The following is a 27,000-nucleotide window of genomic DNA, read 5'->3' as shown; positions in this document are numbered from 1 at the left end:
AGAGGCTGTGCCAACATGCTTGTCTGCATGGAAAGTGTAGTTTGTTCCAATGAGACTTGCTGGGAAAATAAGGTTAAGTCCAGATTGTTGAGCCAAACAGGAGACCACTTTAGTGTCCAAGGAAACATCAGGCTATAGAGGATGTATTCGTTTCCTAAAGCAGCTGTAATAAATTACTACAAACTTTTTATTTATTTATTTTTATTATTTATTTATTTTTTTGCAGTAACATTGGATTATAACATTATTTAGTTTTGGATGTATATCATAATATATTTCAAATTCTGTGTAGATTATATCATGTTCACCACCTGAAAACTAATTATAGTCCATTCCCTCACATGTGAGCCTAATCACCCCTTTTGCTCTCCCCCCCTTTCCCCTATGGTAACCACCGTCATCACTCTTATTTAACATAGTATTGGAAGTCCTAGCCAGAGCAATCAGGCAAGAAAAAGAAATAAAAGGGATCCACATTGGAAAAGAAGAAGTGAAACTGTCACTCTTTGCAGAAGACATGATTTTATATCTAGAAAACCCTAAAGAATCCACTAAGAAATTTTTAGAAATAGTAAAGGAATATGGCAAGTCACAGGATACAAAATCAATGTACAAAAATTGGTTGTGTTTCTATACACTAACAACGAGGTAGCAGAAAGAGAAATTAAGAATATAATCCCATTTACAATTGCAACAAAAAGAATAAAATGCCTAGGAATAAACTTAACCAAAGACCGAAAACTATAAAACATTGTTGAAAGAAATTGAGAAGACACAAAGAAATGGAAAGATATTCTGTGCTCTTGGATTGGAAGAATTAACATCGTTAAAATGTCCGTACTTCCTAAAGCAATCTATAGATTCAACACAATCCCTATCAACATTTTTCACAGAAACAGAACAAAGAATCCTAAAATTTATATGGAACAACAAAAGACCCAAACTAGCCAAAGGATTCCTGAGAAAAAAGAAACTGGAGGTATCACACTCCCTGATTTCAAAATATACTACAAAGCCATAGTTACCAAAACAGCATGGTACTGGCACAAAAACAGGCACACACATCAATGGAACAGAATCGAGAGCCCAGAAATAAACCCACACATTTATGGATAGCTAATATTCAACAGGGGAGCCAAGAGCATATGATGGAGAAAGGAGAGTCTCTTCAATAAACGATGTTGGTAAATTACTGCAAACTTGATGACTTCCAGTATATACTCAATCTCTCATAGTTCTGGAGGCTAGAACTCTGAAATCATGGTGTTGACAGGCTCTGGAGGTGCTGAGGGAGAATCCATTCCTTGACTTTCTCCTACCTTCTGGTGGCTGCGGGGCAATCCCTTGTGTTCCTTGGCTTGTAGATGCATCACTCCAATCTCTGCCACCCTCTTCACACCATCATCTCCTCTTCTAATAAGGTCATTGAATTTAGGGCCCACCCTAAATTCGGGATGATCTTATCTTGAGATTCTTAACTTAATGAATCTATTTACCAAGTAAGATCACCTTTACCTGTCCAGGATTTAGGGCTTTAGGTCCTATCTTTTCTGGGGCCACTATTCAACCCACTACAGTAGATAGCAATATAAACTCAGAAAACTTGGGTTTCAATCCCAATTAATAATATGATAGTAGCTAGACGTAAGCTTTTACCATTTGTCAGGCACTCATTCCTGATCAATAAATATTTATTGAACATCTACTATATGCCAGGTACTATTCCAGATTCTGGGACTTTGGTAAAAAAAAAACCTCTGTCCTCATGGGGGCTGAACTCTAGTGAGGGTGTGTAGACACAGACAAACAAATAATAAATTTAAGTATATGGTATGTCTGGTGGTGATGAGCACTATAGAGAATGTGAATTAGGGCAGGTGGATAGGAAGTCCTGGAGTCCGAGAAAGGTTGCAATTTTAAATACGATGGTTCAGGAAAGCCTCAGCAAAAGCTACTATTTGAGCAAATTCTTCAAGGAGGGGAGGAAGTGAACCTGGTAGACACCCAGAAAAAGTCTTCCATGTAGAGGGAACAGCAAGTGCAAAGGATCCGAGGCTGGAGGTTGGAGGATGAGTAAATAGGTCAGCCAGGCAGAAGATGCATGAGAAAGAGGGAGGGGGGGAAGTAGATGAGGTGAGAGAGATAACAGAGGCCAGATCGTGCATGTACAGCTGGCTGTCTATGGTAAGGACTTTGGCATTTTCTTGGAACAGAATGTGGAACCATTGGAGATTTTGAGAAGAGACATGACATGACATGATTCCATGATTGCAGGAGCACTTCTATGTTTGTATTGGAAACAGACTCATGTGGAGGCAAAGGCAGAGCAGAAGACCATAGGAACTACTGTCCCTATCCAGGAGACAGACGACTGGGGCTTAGACCAGTGGAGACTGGGAGAAAGAACGAATATTCTGCATGTATTCTGGAACTACTAGAACATGCTGATGGTTGAATGTGAGGGATGAAGGAAGGGAGTCAAGGATATCTCCAAGGTTTTGGGCCTGAATACTGGAAGAGTTTACTGAGATGGGATAGTGCTAATTACTTCACATGGAGTAGACTACTCAGTGCTCAGCCTTATAAGACTGGTAATATTGTTATAACCATTTTATAGATGAAGAAACTGAGTCTTTCAACACTTAAGTAAACTGTTAAGATCATAAATACCTGAAATAGGATTTAGACCCAAGTCTCTGATGTTTATTATCTCAGACTCCTAACTTGCAAAGCCCCAGTTTTTTTCTCTGTAAAAATGATCTTATTATCTTATCTATACCCACAGGATTATGAGGGTTGTATGAGAATGAACGTAAAAATGCATTTATAAACTACAATGCACTATACAATTCTGTATATGTTATCTATTATAGCAGTGTTATCTGTTGCTATGTAACAAAATACTCCAAATTTGGTGATGTAAAATAATAATAATTTATTATTATCTCCCATAGTTCTGCAGATTGACAGGGCTCAAGTTGGTGGCTCTTGCTTGGATCTCTCCTGTAGTTGTAGTCAGATAGTGCTGGGGCCAGGGTCATCTCAGAGACTTCTGCACTCACGTGTCTGGTGGGTGATGCCGGCTATTGGTTAGGACCTCAGCTGGGACTGTCGGGTAAAACACCAACACATGGCCTCTTCATGTGACCCGGGCTTCCTCACAGCATGGTGGCTGGGTTCCAAGAGCAAGCGTCCCTAAGAGAAAAAATCAGGTAGAAGCTGTATTGTCTTTTATGATCTAGCCTGGGAAGTCATATAGAATCACTTCTGCCATACTCTATTGACCAAGGCAGTCAGAGGTCCCCAGGTACAAGGGAAGGGATGCAGACATCACTTCTTGGTGGAGAAGTAGCAAAGTCACGTATAGGACACATATTAAGAGAAGCATGTGGGATGAGAGATATTTCTATGGCCATCTTTGGAAAATACGTTCTACAACAAAGTGGAAGATATTACAAGGGAAGTTCATCAAGGCAAGAAGGCTTGACAAAATTAGAGTGATTGGGCCCTGGGTTTAAGCCAGGCACAAGTAAACAGAGAAATTTAGAGCAGGTGACTAGAAACAGCCTCCCAGGGTTGTGGCAGAGCAAGCCGACAGCATCACACAGCCAGATGGTGATGGATGTCCGGGCCTAGATCAGGACAATTTTGCTCATTGTTGCATTTTTTCCTATCTTTTTTTATGATTTGTTCCTAAACTTATAAGAAAGAGCCCCAGGTAATAATGTTATAGAAAAAACAAAAGCTATAGAGAAGCATAATAGAAAAACAATTACCCATCATCCCGCCACACAAACAGAATCAGGTAAATGTGCTGCTGTTGAGTCCTGTTGTCTGCCTGGGTCGAGGCCCAGTGCAGAGCGTAAGTGGTTTGGGCCTGGAAATCCCACAGATTCGCTGGATGATGTTGGGCAAGTTACTTAACTTCTCTGTGCTTAAACTTCCCAAACTAGAAAATGCTAGTAATTATGAAATAATCCTATAATGTGGCCCAGGGGCTGGGAAACAGTAAGTTCTTGATGCATATTAGCTTATAAAATCATTATTAAATAAATATAACATTCTTTTTACAAAAATGGTCTCATATACAAAAACAGCATGCATGCTGTTTTCAATCTGCTTTTTTCACATAACGATTTTATCTTGAACATCTTTCTGTACGCCTCTGGAAACAGACACCTATATCATTGTGTTCATGACATGCACACCTCCCCTTGTATACATGAACTACAATTCGTTTCACAGCGTCTAATTGTTTGATATTTAGCTTTGTAAAATATTAGTTTCTACCTATCATATATAACACCACAATAATCAACTTAAATATTTGCCTAATTATTTTCTCACTGCTTGGCACATTTGTTCAATAAACAAATGAATATTGGAGAATTTCTAGAAGTGGATTTGCTGGGCCTAAACAGTCCTATTCAAGTGTTTTTTAAATTTACTTTTACAATGAAAAATTTCAAACCAACAGAAAATTAGAAAGGATTGTATAATGAACACTAATATATAGCTAGTGCCTAGATTCAACCTGCTAACATTCTGCCATATTTGCTTGATTTATGTTTTTCTTAAATATTTAAAAATAAAATACATCCGTCATGACATTTTTCCCTAACACTATAGTGTCTCATAAAAATGAGGACATTTTCCTACATAATCATCATATTATTATCATATATAATAAAATTAAGTATAATTCCCTAATATCATCGAATACACAGATTATTTTAAAATTTCCTAACTGTCCAAAATAACTTTTACAGTATTTTTTTCAAATCAGGACCCAATGAAGGACCTGAATTACCTTTGGCTGTTATTGTCTCTTAAGTGTCCTTTAATCTAAAGCCGTCCTTATTAATTGTTGTTTCTCCCCTTTAACACTGACTTGGTGAGGAGCCCAAACTGGTTGACTCTTTCGCCTTGTGACCATTAAAAACCTCCATTTTAAAGAAAATTCTCAGAAGCTGACAAAAGTTGGACCAAGTTTTTAGGCCATGCTGGTTGTAGGCAGCCCTCCTGGTGTGGGCACTTAGCCTCAGGATGGGCTGTTCCCAATGAGGCCCATCTTGGTAGACAGATGCCCTCGATTATAAGGGTTGGCTTTGGCAGGCTGCTGGGGAGGCCCCACTCTTCCAGCATGGATTCCGGAGTCTGTTGTTCAGTACAAAATTTCCTCAGGGTAACAGGGACCACGTAAATTAGTGCCAGAAATGACACTCTGGTTTAGTGGAAAAGGTGGTCTGAAGTCCAACAAGAGAAAAGAAGATGCTTGGAGAGATTCCATTCCACTCCTTCTTCAGAGGCAGGTGCGTGTCTCCTGGGTACATTTCTGTTCCTGTTGGTGGGGTGGTTGAGAGCAGACCTTAACAGTCACAGATGTGCATTGAAATCCTGATTCTGCCTGTTACTAGGGTAACTTGTTATCTTGGAAAAACCACTTAAAATTCCATTCTGTTTGGCACTTTTCTATCTGCAAGGGACTGAGTCCTTTCCGATGGACACCTGTGTTACTTACTGCTGCCAGCAAAGATACTGCCACGGAGAAGTGAGCAGCTCTCTTATCCTCCAGGACAGGGCTTCTTAAATGTTTGTGTACATAAGAACCACCTGGAGGGCAAGGAAGGCGGGTAATAACCAGAGATTCCCCTGAGATTCTGATTCAGTAGATGGGATCCAAGAATCTGCTTTTCTTAACAGCCACTCTAAGAGATTTTGACTCAGGGACCAAATGTGAAAAATTTGGATCTGGGAACCACAGTTTACTTGTCAGTGATGGGTAACACTTTATAGCAATTACTGAGTGCCAGACACCCTTCTAACTACTTTGCACACGTTGACTATCAATCCTCACAATCATCCTGTGAGCTAGATACTCTTTGTACCCACATTTTATAAGTGAGGAAATTCAGCCTCAGAAACGGTAAGTAACTTGCCCAAGGTTCACACTGTTAGTCGGTAGTACAGCCAAGATACGATGATACATGTGAAATAAAGCTTAAATTGATTTGTAAGTTCAAAAATTCTTAGAGTAAGAGGTTACTACTATTCGGTAGTGTGCAAGGACTATTTCCCATAGTGATAAAAGAGGTATGTCTGAAGTACTTTTTATTTGTGCTTCTACTGAAACTGAGGCCGACTATCCTCAGTGGATGAATGCTCAGCAAATAGATTTACTCAATGAATAAGTATGTTCTGATATATTCCAATACTCTGCAAATGTTAGTCCTTGAACCCTCTATGTTCTATCTTGATTTTTCTTCTTGGTCCAGTTCTGCTATGTCTGCATAATCCCACCAATTAGAGGTCCAGTTGATCCGTCATGGTAACCATGATTAACAAGTGACCTTGCTGTCTTTTTTTTCTCCTCTGCATCTGCCATGATGATACAGTGGGTAAATCTTCGACCTGGAGCTCTTCAATGAAGAGTCCAAATACTGATCATGTCACTGGTCATTGTGAGACTGTAGTCTGGTCACTTAGCCACTTAAGGCTTCCAATTTGCTTGCATAAAGGATGGTGTTTAAAAGCACAGGTTTGGATTCAAATGTCAGCTCTGACATCAGGGAAATGGATTAAATTTTTTGACTGTGAGTTGCCTCTGTCAGGTGAGGTGATGTTCTCGGTCATTAGCAATGAGGACTCTGGAGCTATTTTGCCTGTCCCTCCCCTCAATTGTTTATCATCTCTGCAAACCTTGGAAAAATAACTTGCCTAATCTGCAAAATGGAGCAAATAATATCTACATTAGAGGATTAGTGTGAGGATGGACTGAGTAATATAGTAAAGCCCTTTAGTACAGTGCTCAGCATATAGTAAATAATCACTAACGTTAGCCATGTTATTGCTATGAAAATGGGGTCATTGCACCTAGTCTTTTGGGAGTTTGAAAGAAGGTTTGTAAATTATTCTAATGTTTTGTAACTGCTCTATAAATAGTAATTGTTTGACTACTGTCACTATACCATGAGGTTAAGCTCAGAGATTTACAAGAATTTTTCCAGTGCTAACATTCTGTGATTTGTAAAAAACTAACAAAATAAATGACCTGCCATTTTAACTTTGAGAGATATGGCACCACCACAAGAAATAACCACATGATGTTTCTGAGGCTGTTTGGCTTATGAGGAGCTCTCAACTCAGCACTGCCTTCTAGAAAACAAGCTGTCGGCTTAAAGGGTGAGAATTGATAGAGATGTTTCCAGTGAGAAATTTCAGTACCTGAAGATTAGACAAGATCGTTGAGATTCGCTATTCTTTCAACTAATGGAAATGTCAGTTCTTTTGAGTGTTGTTACATTATTCAATTTGGGGATAAGAAACACACAATTCTAAAGGATGCTTTTAGAAACCGAAGTTGAGTCTTTGACTATCCTGTCCTGACACCATCCTGGTGAACCTATCCAGTTCCCCCTGTACCCTGGGAAAGAATGCTGTGGTGGGGTTTCCAAATAAAATACAAGATGCCCAGGTAAATCTGAAATTCAGGCAAACAATGAGTATATTTTAGTATAACAACGTTTACTTATGTATGTGTATATGGACAAGAATGTCTCAAACATTGCAAATGTTTATTGGCTAAATATGGTAACTCTAGGCTGTTGTGCAGGGCAGTGCTTCTCAAACTTTCTTATGCATGTAAATCAGTTAGGAATTCCATTAAAATGCAGATTCAGATTCAGTGATTGTGATGTTGAGGCTGCTGTGTTGAGGATCACATCTGAGTGGAAAGGGTAAAGGGTGGAGTTCCTCAAACGTGCTGGAGAAAAAGAATCACCTGTGGTGCTGATTGAAAATACAGCTACTGTGCTGTAATAACATACCACAGACTGGGTGGTTTAAACACCAGAAAGCCTGGAAATCCAAGATCAAAGTACCAGCAGGTTTGGTTTCTTCTGAGGCCTCTCTCCTTGGCTTGCAGACGGCCACCCTCTTGCTGTCTCTTCACATGGTCTTTTCTCCGTGCCCATATGTCCCTGGAGTCTGTGTGTGTGTCCTATTCTCCTCATCTTAGAAAGATACTAATCGAATTGGACTAGGACCCACCCTAACAGCCCCATTTTAACTTAATGACCTCTGCAAAGGCCCTATCTCCAAATAAAGTCATATTCTGAGGGACTAGGGGTTAGGGCTTCAGCATAGGAATTTTTGGAGGTCACAGTTCAATCCATAGCACAATGTGAGACCAATGGAGACAGAACTTCTGTGGGAAGGGGTTTCGGAGGCTTATTGGTGTCACCAGCTAGAATCACCAGTTGACGAATAACATCCCAGATGAGTTTTACCAGGCAAATGTAAGAAATCTGGTCAATGAATCTTAAACTAGAGCATGAATCAGAATCACCTGAAGAACTTGTTAATCCTCTCCAAGTTTCTGATTTCAGAGGCTGGGGTGGAATTCCAGATTCTGCTTTTCTAACAAGCAGCCATTCTTAAGAACTACCACCTTAGACAAATCCCTAAACCTCTTTAAAAAGCAGGGACAGTAGTAACATGCTCCTCATGTGGCTGGAGAGTGGATTTCCTGAGATTGGGAGGCAAAAGCTCTTGGGGACTCCAGAACCCGTTATTAGATTTAGGTGAATTACGGTGATGCATTTTCTACAAGTTCTTAAACACAGGAACCAAAGTCATTGTATTTTCATAAAGAGAAAAACATCAATTTTTTTTTTTTAAGAAACTTTTACCTCTTACTCTATTCTTGAAACAGTCAGCGAACTGTATTTCATTCTTGTCACCATAGTGGTCTTTATTAACTAGCACATTATTAGATTCCATGAGCCTGCTTTCCCAGACGCAATGGGCACTTGGAGATCAAATCTACCTACTTTTGGGATGCAAAAGAGTTAGAAGGACCCCAAATCATGTGATTAAACCTTCAGTCTTCTGAGAAAATGCTTTCTTGTTAAAACTAGAATTCCTGAGACACGAGTTACTTTGAGTGACTTTGCAAACAAAGTCATGCAGAAAGAGAAACCAATAGCTTCTTTTACGAATCTTGAAAACACTTATGAGACTGACGCTTTCTGGCATATTAGAAATCTAGAATTTAGCAAATCCGGATATAGAGGTCTTAGGAAAATGTACTTTTCTCTAAATGGTAGTTTCCTTAGGGTCTCCTATTAAAAAACAATACTCTGTCATTTTCTCTTTTTTCTGAAATGGGATGTAAGTGATTGGCTAACCTGCAATTTTAAAGGTCTTGTTTATGATAACAGAACCATAAGTTGATGGTTTTATTGTCATAAATAGCAGGTCAGAGCATCTCTTGAAAGTCCAAGAAACCAGAGGTGGGAGATGATTTCTCCTGTTGTGTGCTCTTAAACAGGCTACTTTCAGAGCTTAGTGTCCCCTTTGATGCAATGGGTTTAAGAATGCTACCTAGTAGGACTTTGGTGAGAATTAAATATGTGCAAAGCCATTCCTATGCACATGGCTAAGTACAATAGCTACATAAATGGCAGGTGTTTTATTATTTATGATTATACATTTGAATGTGCTGTCTTTATCTTTTCAGCTCATTTTAACTTTTTCTTCCTTTCCTTGGCCTTCCTAACTGAACAATCAAAACATTGTCTTTTTTGAGTTAGAGCACTTTGACCAGAAACATTGTGAGGTAAGCTATTTATCTTGTTTCTAATCTTTATGTGATAAGGAAACTGAGACTCAGAGTTTAAATAATTTGACCAAGGTCAGTCAGCTGGTTGCTACAGAACAATCTGAACACAGGATTCTGACTGCAACCGCCATTCTCTCAGGGTTATGCTCCTCCAGTTGGTCTTGGACTCAAGGTTGACAGTTTTGGGGTTTTAATGTTGAAAACTGATATGGGGATAAGATGTACAATTCACTGCTGTTAACTCAGAGGCAAACCATCTGGCTGATTCGGTAGTAGATTCCTTTGTCTCTTCGATAATAGTCTTTGGTTGCTGGGTTCGTTAATAATTCTGCCAGTGATTTATCAACTTTACACTTTAGAATTTCTCGTTAAGAGGTAAAGAATAGTTGAAGAGTAGAACACGTCTCCAGTTGAAAACTGAGATGTCGTATTCAAAACATCTAGTCAGACTGCATGCTGGGGTGTTAGTCTGTTTAAGCGTTAATGCTTTAGCTGCTGGATTGAAGAAGTTCTGGGCAGCTGGGGTAAGAGGTTGGATACTTGGGAGCTCAGGGCAGTGGCTATTTACCAACCAGTAAGTGTTTAAATAGTTTAACTGCTGGCATAGTAATACCAGTGTGAACAGGGTGAACATCCACCCAGGTTGAAAGCCTGGTTGTCTACATATCCCTATTCCTTTGGATAATCAATGAAAATTTACACTGGTGGTACAAAAACAAATTTGCAGCACCAAGATTTTTAATTTTTCTGGGCTAGTAGGAACTATAAAATAAAGACTAAAATTACAGTTTAAACTAAAAATGCCAGATACTCATTTTTTTTTTTTTTTTGGCTGAGGAAGATTCGCCCTGAGCTAGCATCTGTTGTCAATCTTCTACTTTTCGCTTGAGTAAAATTCGCCCTGAGCTAACATCTGTGCCAGTCTTCCTCTATTTTGTATGTGGGTCGTCACCACAGCATGGCCACTGATGAGTGCCGTAGGTCTGCACCTGGGAATGGAACCCACAGTGCCAAAGTGGAGCACGCTGAACTTAACCACTAGGCCACAGTGCCAGCCCCCCAGATACTCTTAATCATAAGTGTGTATCATAATTGCCTATGCAGATTTCCCAAAGGTCATATGCCTATGAAATTTGCTGTGATTCTGATTTGGTAAGAGTGGAGTATGTCCCTGGAATCTGTGTTTTTGTTAGTCTTCCCTGGATGCATCTGATTCCTGTTGTATTGGATATCTTCTGTTTCACCCTCCAGATGTACACTCAACTTTTTTTTACCATGCCCTATTTTCAGGAGGCCAAGCTCTACGCACTGGACTTCCTTGGTGAACTCCCTTACTTTCTGGCTTCCTGTTGGGAACAGCCAATGGAGAGCCCTGGAAGGATATGGAAGGAGGGAAGGAGAGAGAGGCTGGGGCGTTTTAGTCCTTTGGTTCCCTCCTTAAGGGATCACTTTGCTCTGGCTGTCACTTCCACCAAAGATCACAGACCTTTGGAAGGTGATCCTTTCCATTTGTCTCTTCCTTTTCATGTTCTCATAACTGTCCTCTCTCCTTGCCCCTTCCAGCTAAGGGGTGAGCACTAACATCAGGGTGCTGTTACGGTCTTTATGGTTTTCTTACACCCTTTGTAAACAGTTCCTTTCTTAAAACTCTCCTCATTATTCTATTTGTCTGTGACACTTATTTCCTGCTGGGACCCTGACTAACAGACACTACCTTATCCAGTTCCCTAACATTTCATTGCACTTAAAGGGTTTTTAAGGAACCTCCTGTTACCAACACTCTGACTCTTTCCATTGCTCAGATAAGTCAGGATAAATTCTGCCATGGTTGGTCTCTCCAAGGTACAAAGAGAAATAGGGAAAACCAACTGGAATTCTAACATTTACCTTCTAATATCCTGCCCCCTTTGTGTGAAATCTCTGAAGAAAGTCTTGCCAATCCCAGATGGCAAAGAGCAAATAAAGTGAAGATGATCCTAGGGACAAAAAACCTAAGTGGACTTTGTAAGTTTTATTCAAATTCTACAATATGGTTAAAATATGAATGTGCTCCCAAGGAGAAATACTTTAAGAGGCCTTAACTAGGTCTGTGTTTGACAGCAGAATTTTATGCCTCTCAGTATTTGCATGGTCAATTAATTTCTTAAAGTGATGACTAGTAGGCAATTTATTTGGATGGTATAAGAGGCTAATTGGTAATATTGTTACACAAAATCTTGTGGGTAAAAATTATGCCTGTCTTTTAAAAAATGTGCCTTTGGTATTTGAAGGGAGAGCTCTAGTGCCTTAGGCCTCAGAGGAATTCAGTCTGCTGATGTCAGAATTAATGAAGAATACAGAAACTTAAGTGTAGGATGGATGGAGTGAAAAAAGCATTAAAGATTAATGACATTAGACTAGCAGGAGAGCCACATTTTCTGGTGATCAAAGACTCTGAGGCTTTCATCTGCAAGTGCCTGGGAGAATGTTGAACATCTTGGAATTTGTCATATCACCTTTGGTTAAATTTTATCAGCCTGCTATTCGGCAAGATGCTCCAAGGAAACTCCCTCTCCCCTCCAGCTCTGATCTGTTCCTTCCTTCAACAAATGTTTTTTGAGTACCTACTCTATGTCAGGCACTCTTAAAAGAACTGAAAACGCTGTTGAGTCAAACACATACACTGCCTTCTCTCCTGGAGTTTACAATGTAGTGAAATGGGCAAGCTTTCTTAAATGATAGAAGTACACATTTACATTCTGAGGTACAATGATCACGTTTCTCGTAATATTACATACTAGAATAACAAGAAATCCTCCAGTTTCAAAATATCCCAAACTTTGGATGAAATATAATAAGAAACATTTCAAATGAAGGGTTGAACCCCTCCAAAAATCAGGGAAATTCTTAGAAGCCAGGAAAAAAACAAAACCCCTGAAAACGAGAGGGGAGTATGTGCTAAAATTCTGGTTGTTTTGTTTCTGGAGCAAGAGGGGAAAATTCTCACAGATAGCACATGAAGGGGAACAGTTTGCCATGAGTGAGGATCAGCAGATGCACTGGACAGTAGAATGGAAGCCCCCTCAATGAAGGTAATATTCTGGAGGAAAGCAAGATTGTGCTCTGAGAGCCTAATAATCTGGCATAAAGTGGGCCAGGCACATGTTGTGGAAGCTTCACTGAAGACACCGTGCTGGGAGCAGGCTCTGAGGCATGCGCTGGACAGACGTAGTCATGGCCAGGGTGGACATTCCTAGCAGAAAGTTGACCGTGTGAAACGTAGTCTGTGCCACAGGGTTCCTGGTGTGATGGAAGGACTGAAAGGCTGCTGGGGCTAGAGAGAGTCGGGGGGGAACTATGCAGTGCCAGACTTGAAATCTAAGCTAACAGAGGGCCAATCTTTATGGGCAGGATTTTTACTCACATCTGAAAAGTAATGGGCAACTATTAAGGATCTTAAGCGGTGTGATATCTATCATCAGAAATGCTATTTTAAAATCTCCTTGCCACTTTATATAGTAGGAAGTGTCGCGGAGTAAGAGTAGATGATCCAGATGAGAGAACGTGTGGCTTAAACCCTGGTGGGAAGCAGAACCTCATGAACAGAACATCCTGAAATGCAGCGGGCATGGGGGAGACAGCCTCCGGAGAAGGATGGAGAACTTTACTCAGGGCTTCAGTTATAAGTCTGGTGTTTTACTCTAATATGAGCAAAAAACCTGCACTATACACATGCATGGATTTTCCCAGTTGAAGCATTTAAAAATAAACGGTGAAGCACAGAACACTAAAACAAAGCACCACCACCACCAAAAATTTGTTTTTAAGGAGTAAAGAAGAAAAATTCAGTTGCATTAAGTTCTAAAGCAGAAGAAAATACAGAATATGGCTGTACATATATTTCAGGATGAAGACACGGCAAAGTTTGTTCGCGTTCTCCGCCCTGCTCTAATTTCTCACCAGTGCACCTCTGGCTCCCTCTCTTCCCCTAATGACCAAATTCTTTTCCCCTCTTTCTTTTCATATCTTCATTTGACTGATTTTTCTTTCTTTCAGAGTTTAAATTAATAACAAAAACTAACACCATCGAGAGGTTATGCATCACGGCTATGCTAGCGCTTCTAGACGGACAATTTTTTAGTTCTTACAATGACTCTGTGAAGTAAGTGATTACACTTCCATTGGCAGATGAGAAGACTGAGGTTGGGTAAGTCAAATGACATGGTAAAGGGTCCAACATTTAGTAATAGTAGAACCAGGATTTAAACCCAAGCATCCCGTTAAAAAGATTGGGGCATGCACAGACCTCTCTATACCTGTGTCTCAGACATTAAATTGAATATGTATCACCTGGGATCTTGTTAAAATACAGACTCTGCTTCTGTTGGCCCCGTGTAGGGCTGCAGTTTTGCTGGTCTGTGGACCCTAATTTGAGTAGCACTAGTGTATGATACGCATTCAGAGAATGTTTATTCATTGAAACAATGAAGGAAACAATTCAGGGAAGGAAAATGCCAAGATGTGTATGTTGGTGATTTCCTTCTTTGGAGATCCTATTGTTGCCTTGCACTATGGTTGTCCGAGTAGTGATTTTTTAGTTAAACCTTGATTGAGCACCTAATATAGATGGGACCCTGTGGAAGCTGCACGGGTGAGTGAAACATGACTGGTCTTCTGGGCTGGAAGCCCAGAGAGGCATTGTCAGGCGGAAGGACTCTGGCTCAGCAGCACTTCCTGGAGTGCAGTTGCCCCCAGCCTGCTTTCCCTACCACTAGTCATGCGGAGTCACCACCAGTGCCAATCTTGGTGCGAGTGATTTACCTGCACTATTTCATTTGTTCCCTTCAACATCCCTACATTCTAGATACTATTGCTTTGCCTCTTTTACACATAGGGAAATCGTGACAGAGGGCTGTTGAGTAGCTTACCCAGGTACACAGCAAGGCTGGCATTGGATTCAAAGGGGTTCTTATTCCAGATCCGCATTTCTTTGTTTCTTTGCCATTATGCTCTTCTGCCAATTGAGAGCCACAAAGTTGCAAGCATAGGGAGCATGTATTTCTTTTTGATAACTACAGAAAATGTAAAATATAGAAAATTATATGACAAAGATTTGGATTTTCACATTGATATTTACTTTTTTCAGTCTTGTTTCATACTTTTTATTGTTAAAGAAACAAAACGTAGCAGTAATATTGACATTCCCTTTACCCTTCTCCATTCTCATTTCCTCTCCTACCCTCTCTGAGTTAGTGATATGTACTTCAGGCCATGTTTTTCTATTTCTAGAAAATATTTTTCTATTTTCTAGGAAATGTTTGAATATATGTGCATATACATATATACACATGTATACAGTCATGCACTGTGTAATGATCTTTCGGTCAACAATGGACTGCATATCCAACAGTAGTCCCATTAGATATGTATCATATAGCCTAGGTGTGTAATAGGCTATACCATCCGGGTTTGTGTGAATACATTCAATGATGTTTACACAACGATAAAATCGCCTAACAACACATTTCTCAGAACATATCCCCATTGTTAAGTGATGCATAACTGTAGCATTGAGTGTTTAAAATACTCAAAAATAATCATATGCTATATGAAACAATCTATAATGTACATTTTTCACTTGGCATTATGTTTTTGATATCTGTCCATGTTGTATCACATAGTATAGCTTTTTCATTTTAAATTCTACTGCATTCCATCTTAATTACCTATTCTGTTGATGGATGTTTAGGTTGTTTAGATTACAATTTCATGAATGCTGCTGTAAACATTCTCAAACAGTCTTCTGGGATACAGGTGCAAGAATTTCTATAGGCTACATACTTAGAAATGGAATGGTTGAGTGTAGACGTCCTTTTTAAAAATTACTGATACATTGCCAAATTGTTCTCAAAAGTGGTTGCAGCAGCTCAATTCCTTCCAGAAGCATACGTTGTTATCAACATTTGTGAGGTCAGTCGGACATTTTTACCCCCTATTTGAGGAATATAAATTGATGTCCTATTGCTGCTTTAATTTGCAATACTTTGGTTGCTAGTCTGAGTTGAACTTTGTTTGTTTTTGGCTATTGGGTTCTATTTTGTTCGTATCTTTGGCTCATTTTTTCTAACTCATTTGTAGAAGTTCTTCTCTGTTCTGAATGCTGTTTCCTATTTGGTATGCATTATAAATATTTGTATCCTGTTGCGTCTTTAAATAAATCTTATGTTATCCACAAGTTGACACTTTCCATTTGAGCTGACTTTGTTTTCTCTTTTGTGAACTGTACTTTCCCTTTATGAAGGGCTCCTTCGATGAAGCAGCAGAGTGGAATGGTTAGGAGCTTTGTCTCTGGAGCCAGATTGCCTTAGATGGAAGCTGGCTTCACTTTCCCATCCTAGCCTGTCTGGTCCTCTCCATCTTATCTTATCGTATTGTATTCACGATGACCCTCAGTACAATGTGGAACAGGAGAGGTGGTGGGAAGAGGTGGGGTCAGCGGAGTTCCCTGTGAAGTGGCAACATTGTCTTGATTAGGAATTACAGAATTCTTTTTGAGGCCTGCCCTGTGTGGCAGGCACTGAGAGGAGGATAGTTTTCATTGCTGGTACTGTGGTTGAGTGATAGTTTGCAGGGAGTAGTCGTACTATGTGTGAGTACAGCAAACTGAACTCAGAAATGCTGAAATCTATTGTAGGTCCACCACTAATTTACTGTTGGGCCACATATGTTTTTTAGTTGCCTTTTTATTTACTGATGTCCCTCACTTGACTCATGAGGATAATGCCCAAGTCAATATTACTGTTCCAAAAGCCTAGAATAGTATCTGGCATATTATTGGCAGATTTATTAAATGATGAAATTAATGATTTCACTTTGCCTCTCTATTCAATAATATCTATGAAATAGTGTCAGTGGAATTTGCTCTACCTCCCATGGTGAGTTGGGAAGACGAAATCAGATAATATTCTTTGAAAAGCTACGCACAGTTTATGACGACCATAGTTCATGCTGAATAGAAGCAGGCAAGGAAGGAAGAGTAGGTGGTACATTTGTCTGTCTTCCGCATAGAATGTGAATTCCATGAGAACAGGAATCCTCTCTGACTTGTTTGTGGCTGTGACTCAAGTGCCTAGAATAGTGCTTGGGACTCAGATATTTGTTGGATAAATGGAGTAGAGTAGAATTTAATCAAGATCTTTATTTGACTCAGAGAAAAATAAAAGAAAACATAAAGCTGAATTCAAGGGTCTGATGTGAGAACATATTTATTACTGAGGGTATATGAGAAGAGTAGGAAAGAAGAAAGCAGAAGAAAAAATGGAAGTGAAAACCACAAATGGGAATGAAGGAAACATTGTCTAGGACTTAAAAAAATCCTAGACTGAAAAGGTCAATTTGATGTTTGGGGTTGTCTTTCTAACTGAATAGGATTGATTAAATGATCAATTTGATTGCATAAAAGTGGTCATTAAGATAGTAAAGGAACCACAGTTTAACTGTGACTTCTTAATTTAGTATTTGTAAGTCTATGAAGAGAGATGAGAGACCAGAGTCCACAGATCTCTGACCTTTTGCATTTTGCAGAAGTGCTTTGAGAGTTGGACAGTTGCTTGTGCTCTTCAAACAATAGTAACGTATCCCAAAGAATTTTGAATTTGCACTTGGGTTTTGTCCATCTTAGCATCCTTTGTATTTTCATAAAAGTAGTTTTAGTAGGCATCTGTTGTTTTTGCTTGCCCTGCATCTATTTCCTGTGTTCTTCCCTCTTAACAGCATCCCAATTTGTTTGGGGGAATAACCTTCCAGTCTCATTCATTTGATTTGTGTGGGGATGAACTACTCTTTCATTTCCAGGAGTGGCCATGTGACCCAGGCCAGGGCAATAAACATAGACCATTTTTCTGGTCACAATGCTTGACTCAGAGATGGAGCACAAGGCCCAAGACAGGCAAAAACACTCAATCTCGGGACTGGACTTGGGTCTAGTAGTTGTGAAAGGGAAGTCATCCTTCAGCTAGGGTTGCTGCGCCGACTGTTACCCAAAGGAAAAACCTGCCCAAGAGAAGTCAGCCCAAAAGAAGTGAAACTAACAGAGAGAAACTGAGTCTTGATGATGATGTTTGAGCATCTGAATTATCTTTTGCTTGAAGCTCTTCTATTCTAGCCATTTCAGTTAGGTCAGCTGATAAATTCGTTACTTCATTTAATTTGAGTGGAGGTTCACTTGCAATTCAAAAGAGTCTTGATGAATACACTTTGATTTTTTTTTTTAAACTTTTCTATGGAATTGATTCTTTCAAGCAAAACCCTCAGACCTAGGCTGGTGAAATTCAGGAGCATATATCATACAACTTATTCTAGGTAATTAGTTATTGAAAACACATCTTTGGAAAATTGACCTCTCATCAGTGTTTGTCTATCTATAGCTAGAGGGAGTTTGCACATCTATAGTTAGAATTAGGTGATCTCAAGGTTATTTCCAGGTCAAAAATGTAAAATTCTGGGACGGCTTTTTGTGTAATGACCTCACAGTCTCTCTTGTATTTGCTAGCAGCTTCTGATGACTAAGGCTAACTCCTACCGGGTTCCAGAGTGTACTCCTGCTATTTGTCAACTTACAAAAACAGAAGCCAGTTTAAGAGGCAAAGCATTTATTTGGGATCAATGAATTGCAATTTGGGGAATACAGATTCAGGTAGAAACCCAAATAAAGTCCCAATTACAAGAGAGGGGCTTAAGATTTTTATGGGAAAAAGGGTGGAAGATGAGGTAAGTTATAATAAAGAAGAGTCCATTGGTGCTAGATGATGTAAGACTAGGTTTGTACTTCATAGATTGGCTTGAGATTCAGTCATCAGGCAAAAGGCTAGACTTGTACTTCATTTATTGGTTAGCGATTCAGTTATCGGCAAAGTCCAATTTCATCAGTACTTACAAACAGGATCTTCTTGTCTTAACTGATTTCTTGGAATATTGGTGGTTTGGTCTAGTTTGGAAGATAAAGAAAACAAGACATGCAAGGCAATTCCTCTGAAATGACTGCTCTATTTTAATATGGCTCCACTCATGTCATCTTCCACACATTCATCCCCCTTTCTTATTTCTGCTCATGTTTCCTAATGCCCCGATAAAACAAGGAGGCACTGCAGCTATGATAAGGAGGATGAAAATTGCTACCATTTTGAATCCTCACAATACCAAGAACTTAATGTAAGTCATTTCACTTAATCTTTCCAACAACCCAATGAAATAGGAAATAATAGACAATATATAATCATTGATCCAGCATGAAAATCCTGGGTTTATTTAATTTAACTTCACCCTACCTTCCCCTCACCCTAAGTAATGTCCAGAGTCTCATTACCATTTAAGGGGCTTACAGGTTCCCTAAGGAGTAGAGGGGTGTATTCATGGGGTGTCACTGGGCTAAATCAGGTGAAATCTACCAGGTATTTTTCCATGAATACACGTAACTCCTGCTGGCTGTTTATAGGTGAGGTTCTGTTCTTTTGGCTTTCAAGGGAAGATTAACTCACACGCTCTTCCTTCAGCCATGGCTGTGCAATTAGGGATGAGGGTGGTAGCTCATCTCCTACATGACCCACTGGTCTATGTGAACAGTGCCACTCCAAGCCATCCTTTCCTGAGTTTGCATACCTGGATCTTCCTGGGTAGACGATCTTCAATCTCTTAAGGCAGTTGTCCCCAGATTCTCACCTCCCACAGCTTTTTAAAAAATTAAAGGAATTCTCCCACTTTACTTTGATTTCTCTGCTGCCTTCTCCTTCTTATTCTTTTTGCAAACATTTTTTCTTGTTCTTTCCCAGTTGACAGGAAGGAGTCAAACTCACAACAGTAATAATAAGGAACCAAGAAAATAAAAAAAAAAAAATTGTGTTTTCTTCAAAATCAAGAACTTAAACTTCAAATCATACCAGGAAATGAAGGGAAGTTCTTAGAATTAATCCTGCAATTTCATAAAGAAAAAAGAAAAAGGAGTTGACTTTCTTTATTAAAACATTGTAAATGTTCTTATTCTAAAACCATGTCAATCTTCATTTTAGAGATTAGGAGACAGTCTCAGGGAATTTAAGTAACAAGTCAAAGTTCACAAACTTAAGAAGCTGTAGCATTCTGGGTCAAACCTCGACGGGACTGAGGGTAAAACTCGACTACAATCTACTGAGCTTAGAAGAAGTGGGCAGGATATGGCCCATGATGTATTCTTGGGAAAATAATCCTAGAAAAATGTCACAAATAACAGATTTTGGAAAAAACAAACATAAATCAATATTTGTCAGGTTCTCATTTCCACAGATTGTTATGGGAATGAACCAATAAAACATTTAGAAATCCATGTAAATTTCTAAAAAAATATATATATGTATATAAAACCCATAATAGTCCTTGATGATGTACATTTTCTCTGAAATTCATAGTTTATAAACAAACATCTAGGCATTTGTTCTGGCTCTAAGTTTTAAAAAGAACTCTGATATGTTCTATATATAACTTTACAGATTAAATTTTGCAACCAGTATCTGTCTGTAACCCATTCATAGCTTTATTTCTCAATATCTAGTGGGCTGTGTGGTTAACTGTTTTAAATAATTTTGGTCCTTATACAATAGCTATGAACATAGTCCTTCGTGATCCTGCAGAAAATGAAAACTATTCTTTTAATATAAACAGCTAATGGCTTTTCACATTTCACATGAAAAGTTTTGATGAATAAAAAATTTCTTCTCACCAGTTCTTGATATATCTTCTTGTCTCATTTCTCATGTCAGGGTATAGGAAACAAAAAGGTGTGTGTTTAAAATCATAAGAGAATCTGGCTACATCCAAAGCAGAACGGTTAATTATACAAGGTTCAACTTGCACAGGAATGACTTACAAACCTGATAGTGAAATTCACTTTTGATTAGCAATTTCCAGCTGCAGAAACTGAACATGACTTTATACAAAATTAGACATTCAAATGAGGGAGTGCCTGATGACTTGTTGCTATATAACCGCGTCTTTGCTAACTGGTAAAAATTGTTGCTTATAAGTTACAAGTATTTCTTCTGTTTGCATTTTCCTTCATGGCCTGAGAATTAAGGCATTGGATGGATAGTGATAGAAACGTTTTATATGACAGGTTGGTGTAGACGGGACATCAGTTGCTCCATACTGGATAATGTTAGAAATCGTATGGATGTAGTATGTCAGTTACTGGACTCCAGTTAGAAATGCTTCTCCAAGTTCTTTATATAAAGAGTGAAGAGGGTTTTTTTTTGCTTTAAACCCCATCATGAAAGACTCTTTACAATATAGTCGTATCAAAATTGGGAGGGAGAGCTAATGTGAAAAATGCCAAAATGAAAATCTAACATGACAAGCTAAAAAGATAGCAGATTTCTTTAAGATTAATTCTGATAACAATTCGGGTTCAGAGGCATCAAAAATCCAAGAATGATATCAGGATGATCTGGATTAAAATCTACTCATGAGGGGGAAAAAAATAGAGGTCTTAGGTGACAACAAGCACTGCTTAGAGAGATGATGCTTAAATAGATGATGCGATCTTCGGTAAAGACCTTAAACCACTACTTGCAATATTGTCAGATTATATCTACAATGTGGACTCCTTTCTTGAGGTAGTTTTGACAGGCAGGAAAGCCTAAAATTCTAGGATGGCTTTATGTAAGAGAGACCTGGGGACGTTGTTCAGAGACTTAAAGGTCAAGGTAGAAATCATGTTTTCTCCTCCTCTGGCCTCCTGGTACTTTATACCCAACATGCCATAAATGGAATGAGCATCATTCTCCCTCAAATCTGCTTCTTCTTCGGTATTCTCTCCAAAGCGGTAAAGTGCATACCACTGTTAAGATTTAGAGAGATAATGTGCCACTTAGCTGTGAGCTTGGCATATAGTAAGAGCTCAATAAACAGTGGCTTAGAGTTATAATGATTGCTGTATGTCACTGCACTTAGTCCTTGTAAGAACTTTCTGAGGTTTGTACTACTGTTGCCTACATTTTTAGATGAGAAAACCGAGGGTCATAGAAGTTAGGTGGTTGAGCCGAGACAACACAGTCTGTAGGCTTTGGAGTGGGAGGTAAACTGAGGTCTCCCTGACCTCCAAGGAAGCTTATATTGTTAACCAATAGTCTCATCCGCCTCTCAAGAGTGTCTGATATAATTGGATAATGATGACGAAGTGGGAAGAGGTTATGATTTCCACATTCCTTTGAACTTGTTCTGAAAGGCTCGCTGCTTTACTTTGGGTCTTTAGAGCTTTCAGCACCACTCCTTTGTACTTTGAATGTTCTTCTCAACTAGAGAGAGAGAACTGCATTAGCTATTAAATTGGATACATGACCATATACTATTTTCTGACTGAACTTTTTAGCACTTCAAAGACTTGAAGTACAGTATAATGGTGTTTTAGCTGTCACTGGAATTAAAAGTCGAGTGCCATTGTATGATGGTTTTTGTCCTCCCTTCGGCTGATATTTAGAGAAATAATTATTCGACTTGAGGCTTGCAAGGATGTGTGTACCATGAAACAAGCAATAAAAATAGACCTCTTGAGTAGTGCCATGGATTTTTATTTCCCCTTACTATTCCTCACTGAGAACAACTCCCTGCCTACATTTTTGACCCACTATAACTTTTTCCTTAATAGAAAGGTAAAGAGACCTTAGATTTAACTCTCCCAGATTTATATCATCATTAAATCATGCAGTAAACAACAGAAAAATCTTCTAGTCCTTAAGGTTGCCAACACAGGGGAGCAAAAGCAGAGTTAGCTATTGCCAGGCACTGATTAAACACACCCGAAGTGGTCGTTCTCCAAAGAGACTCATGGGATGGACTGAGCAGACTCATAATTTTCCAGTGAGGAATTTATATCCTTCCATGTCCCCTCTTTTGACTATACCAATGGGTAGGCATCTTTCCTCTCCTTAAATTTCCCAAGGCTTTATTGCTTATATTTTGCCAATTGAAATTTGCTGGTTGTTGACCTCATTTCTCAGTTAGAGCAACACATCCCCTTACATTCGTCCTTTTCATCACGTTTTGAGTAATCATTATATACTAGGTTGTGTAAGGGAATGGGGATGGATAAGAGGCACAGCTTCTGGCCTTGAGAAATGGCCCGATTAATTTTGTGTCTTCCACATTATTCAACACCGCTCCTGGTTTGAGACATTCAGGAGATGCTTAATAGCTACTTGTTAACTTGATATGCTTAAGAATGAGGCAAGCAGGTGATGAAGCCCTGATTTGGTCCCAATAATAACCATGAGAAGCTTTCTGAATCAATCCCACCTGTGGCATATGGCACAGGAGCAGCAGCAGTTGTAACCCATTCTAAGTCAGGAATATTTGTTGTGTTCTGGGAGCCATGGGCCAGATAGGTAAGGGATGGGTGAAGGGAACTGATCTTCAAGACAGGAAGGAGTTGTGGGGTTTGTGGGAACTGGAGGGCATGCTACATCTAAAAGTATCCAAATTTAAATCTCTGAAAACAAAAGAAAACAAGAAAGGGTCCACAGACCTGTAGGTTGATAGTTGACCAGCTCTTATTGTAGAGAAAGTGGGGCAAGTTCAGAGGAAAGCATCAAGGATGTCAGGAGTTGAATCGTGTCTTATGAGGAATAGTTGGAGCTGGATACTATATCATACATAAAAGAGAACTCAAATGAAGGATAATACTTTATTCATATTTCTGAAAGACTGACCAGAGTAGGATAGGACTTACGCAGTGTCTGAGGCCAGTAGTTGGAATTCAGAGGGAGAGAAAGATTTTGCTTGAATAAATTTGCTTGAGTTTGGCATGAATTCTGATGAGTAATGAGTTCCTGTCACTGAAGGTGTTCAAGCTTAGCTTGAAGAACTTATAGCTGGCATGTTGAAGAGGGGTTGAATTTGAGGACATTTATGATCTTCTACCAATTTTGCTACTTTATGATTCCTTGAAGGTCAAGGTGCAGAGAGATATTCTGGGTGCATGGATAGGTGGGAGCAGCTTTTCACAATTTCTTGCAGATGGAGTAGATGGGCTACTTGTCCACAATGCCAATGTGCCCTAGAACTGGATATGTGCTGAATGGAGGTTACAAATGCCTTCAGTCTTAGAAATCTGTCAAATCCCAAGCGTGAGATGCGTAGACCATTGAAAAAATATTATGGGCTTTGTATTTTAATAGTAGTCAGCATTAACGGATATTTAGAACAATATTCACTTTATTATTAAATAAATAATAGCTTTACAGTCTAGAGAATAAGGAAATTAACAGGTCATCTGTCTAGTGAATTAGTTATCTATCATTATTTAACAAATTACTCCAAAGCATAGTAGTTTGAAACAACAATAATCATTTATTTTTATATTTTTATTGAAGCATAATAGACATAACAATGTTACATTAGTTTCAGATGTGCAACATAATGATTTGACAACTTCTTTTTTGGGGGAGGAAGATTCACCCTGAGTCAACATCTCTTGCCAATCCTCCTCCTTTTCTTTTTGCTTGGGGGAGATTAGCCCTGAGCTAACATCTGTGCCAGTCTTCCTCTACTTTGTATGTGGGATGCCTCCACTGCATGGCTGATGACTGGAGTAGATCCACACCCAGGATGCAGACCTACCAAGCCAGGCTGTTGAAGCGGAGGGCGCAGAACTTTAGCCATTCGGCCACAGGACGGCCCCCAGATTTGACATTTTTGCATGTTAGGAAATGATCACCATGCTAAGTTTAGTTACCATCTGTCACCATACAATGTTATCACAATATTATTGACTATATCCTCTATGCTATACATTACATCCCCATGATTATTTCTTTTATAATTGGAAGTTTTTACCTCTTAGTCCCCTTTAATTATTTCGCCCATCCCCTACCACACTCCCTTCTGGCAACCACTAGTTTGTTCTCTGTATCCGTGAGTCTGTTTCTGTTTTATGTCTGTTCATTTGTTTTGCTTTTTATATTTCACATATAAGTGAAATCATACAGTAATTGTCTTTCTCTGAGTTATTTCATTTAGCATAATACTCTCAAAGTCCATCTATGTTGTTGCAAATCCAAGATTTCATTCTTTTATTTGGCTTAGTAATATTCGATTGTATATGTATACTTCATCTTCTTTACCCATTCCTCTATTGATGGACACTTAGATTGCTTACATATCTTGACTATTGTAAATAATGCTGCAGTGAACATTGGGGTGCATATATCTTTTCAAATTAGTGTTTCCATTTTGTTCAGATATGTACCCAGAACTTGAATTGCTGGGTTACACTGTAGCTCTATTTTTAATTTTTTGAGGATCCTCCATACTGTTTTTCATAGTGGCTGTACAAATTTACATTCCCACCCACAGTGCACAAGAGTTCCTTTTTCTCCACCCTCGCCAACACTTGTTATTTCTTGTATTTTTGATAACAGCCATTCTGAAAAGTGTGAGGTGATATCTCATTGTGGTTTTATTAGCATTTCCTTGATGATTAATAATGTTGACTACCTTTTCATGTCCCTGTTGCCCATCTGTATATCTTCTTTGGAAAAATGTCTACTCAGGTCCTCTGCCTATTTTCTAATGAGATTTTTTTTGATATTGAGCTGCATGAATTCTTTGTGTATTTTGGATATCAACCCCATATGGGATACATCATTTGTCAATATATTCTCCCATTAGAAGGTTGCCTATTTGCTTTGTTGATGGTTTCCTTCACTGTGCAAAAGTTTTTGGTCTGATGTAGTCTCACTTACTTATTTTTTCTTTAGTTTTTCTTGCCTGAGGAGACATATCCAAAAAATTATTGCTAAGATTGATGTCAAAGAGCTTACTGCCTATGTTTTTGTCTATGTGTTTTATGGTTTTAGGTCTTACATTTAAGTCTAATCCATTTTGAGTTTATTTTTGTATATGGTGTAAGAAAATGGTCTAGTTTCATTCTTTGCATATAGCTGTCCGCTTTTCCCAGCACTATTTATTGAAGACATTGTCCTTTCCCCATTGTTTATTCTTGTCTCCTTTGTTGTAGATTAATTGACCATGTAAGCATGGGTTTATTTCTGGGTTCTCTATTCTGTTGCATTGATCTATGTGTCTGTTTTTGTTCTAGTACTGTACTGTTTTGATTATCATAGCTTTGTAATATAGTCTGAAATCAGGGAGCGTGATACCTCTAGCTTTGTTCTTTTTTCTCAAGATTGTTTTGGCTATTCACAGTCTTTTGTGGTTCCATACAAATTTTAGGATTATTTATTCCAGTTCTGTGAAAATGCCATAGGTATTTTGATAGAGATTGCAATGAATCCATAAATTGCTTTGGGTAGTATGGACATTTTAACAATATTAATCCTTCCAATCTATGATCACAGTATATCTTTCCATTTGCTTTTGTCATCTTTAATTTCATTCATCAGTGTCAGATAGTTTTAAGATTACAAGTCTTTTATCTCCTTGGTTAAATTTATTCCTAGGTATTTTATTTTTTCAACGCAATTGTAACTGGGAGGTTTAAAAAATTTCTCTTTCTGATAGTTTGTTACTAGTTTATAGAAATGCAACAGATTTCCGTATATTAATTTTGTATCTTGCAACTTTACTGTATTTGTTAATTAATTGTAATGGTTTTTTTGTGTGAAGTCTTTAGGGTTTTCTATATATAGTATCATGTCATCTGCAAATAGTGACAGTTTTACTTCTTGCTTTCCAATTTGGATGCCTTTTTTTTTCTGTCAGATTCTCGTAGCTAGAACTTCCAGTACTGTGTTGAATAAAAGTAGTGAGAGTGGGCATCTTTATCTTGCTCCCAGTCTTTGAGAAAAAGCTTTTGGCTTTTTCCCATTGAGTATGATGTTAGCTGTGGCTTTGACATATATGGTCTTTATTATGTTGAAATATATTCCCTCTATATCCACTTTTTTGAGAGTTTTTATAATAAATGGATGTTGAATTTTGTCAAATCCTTTTTCTGCATCTATTGAGATAATCATATGATTTTTATCCTTCATTTTGTTGATTTGGTATCACATTGATTGATTCATCGGTATTGAACCATCCTTGCATCCCTGGAATAAATCCTACTTGATTAAAAGTTATATAATCCTCTTAATGTATTGTTGAGTTCAATTTGGTAATACTTTGTTGAGGATTTTTGGATCTATATTCATCAGGAATATTGGTTTTGATTTTCTTTTTTTGTAGTGTCTTTGTCTGGTTTTGGTATCAGGGTAATGCTGGTCTCACAGAATAAGTTTAGAAGCATTTTTCCTTCTTTTATTTTTTGGAGTAGTTTGAGAAGGATGTGTATTAACTTTTCTCTAAATGTTTTGAAGAATTCACCCGTGAAGCCATCTGGCCCTGGACTTTTCTTTGTTGGGAGTTTTTTGATT

This window comes from Equus asinus, chromosome 21 (genome assembly GCF_041296235.1).
Source record: "Equus asinus isolate D_3611 breed Donkey chromosome 21, EquAss-T2T_v2, whole genome shotgun sequence".
Classification (NCBI taxonomy): Eukaryota; Metazoa; Chordata; class Mammalia; order Perissodactyla; family Equidae; genus Equus; species Equus asinus.
This window is presented reverse-complemented; position numbering follows the sequence as displayed.